Source organism: Lathyrus oleraceus, chromosome 2 (genome assembly GCF_024323335.1).
Source record: "Lathyrus oleraceus cultivar Zhongwan6 chromosome 2, CAAS_Psat_ZW6_1.0, whole genome shotgun sequence".
In the NCBI taxonomy this organism is placed as follows: Eukaryota; Viridiplantae; Streptophyta; class Magnoliopsida; order Fabales; family Fabaceae; genus Lathyrus; species Lathyrus oleraceus.
The window spans coordinates 377561288-377562604 of NC_066580.1; the positions used below are offsets into that span (position 1 = coordinate 377561288).

Here is a 1317-nt window from a genome sequence, read left to right on the forward strand (position 1 = left end):
ACTTCCCATAAGTAGTTCTATTAACAAGTACTTGGAATATTTATTGATTATGTGAATTACATTCGAACTTGTCCTTATTAATTGAAGTTTATTTAATACTTTATTTTTTGTGCACTCTTAAAACCCCTATTTCGATTACCTTAGATAAACACCATAACAATAGATAGCGATAGATTGACACTTGGTCTCTGTGGATTCGACAATATTTTATATTACTCTGACGCGTTCGTATACTTGGGAAAACCATGCATCATGTTTTTAGCGTCGTTGCCGAGGAAAAATTTCGTTAAATTTCGTACCATGTTGTTATATCGTTTAGACTTAGGTTGTTACCTGCCGGTCAATGCGAAGAACTCGCAGCACCGGAAGCTTAGTATATCCTTTGGCGGAACCTGAACGTTACACTCACGCACATTTATTTTTCCATAGAATTAGGAGAGCTATGGCCGAAGATCAAAACCAAAGACCTCTTAAGGATTTCGCCCAACCATCCAACGAAGAACCTAGTTCTAGTATAGTAAACCCAACCATCCCAGCTAATAATTTCGAACTTAAACCGTCCCTGTTACAACTAGTGCAACAGAGACAATTCACAGGTCTTTCTACTGAGAACCCAAACCAACATTTAAAAATCTTTCTCCAATTAGCAGACACTTTTAAAACCAATGGAGCTTCTCTTGAGGCAACCCGTTTAAGACTATTCCCTTTCTCCCTCAGAGATAAAGCCCTATCATGGTTAGGTTCCCTTCCACCCAATTCCATTACAACTTGGGATAACCTTAGAAAAGTGTTCCTTGCAAGATACTTTCCCCCAAGTAAGACTGCCGTTCTTCGAAACCACATAACCAGATTTACCCAGAACCAAGGAGAATCGATGTTCGAAGCTTGGGAGATATATAAAGAGCTGTTAAGAGAATGCCCACATCATGGTTTAGAAAATTGGTTAATCATTCAGACCTTCTATAATGGACTTCACTATAACACTAAGATGACCATCGACGTTGCCGCAGACGTTGCGCTGATGAACAAACCTTATTCTGAAGCTAGTGTCCTCATCGAAGATATGACTCAAAACCATCAATCATGGGGAGTTGAACGAGCGGTAGTTGAGAAGAAGGAAGCCCAAGGAGGAGTACATGAGTTAAGCTCTATACACATGATGCAGGCTAAAATGGACGCTTTGGCCCTCAAGGTCGAGCATATGTGCATAAACCCGAATACTGCAGCTCCAGTTTTCTCGGATTGTGAGATATGTGGAACCAAAGGACACGAATCTGCAGAATGTAGTCTCTTAAACGAAACCCACTATGAGCAAGT

At 40.2% G+C, this 1317-nt stretch overlaps 1 non-coding gene across 1 annotated transcript; it reads right to left on the minus strand.

Moving 5' to 3' along the window:
* Window positions 1–826: 826 nt before the first annotated feature.
* On the minus strand, window positions 827–933 carry LOC127124469 (small nucleolar RNA R71). The gene has a single exon (XR_007803956.1). It is a non-coding gene; the product is annotated as a small nucleolar RNA R71 (small nucleolar RNA).
* Window positions 934–1317: the final 384 nt, after the last annotated feature.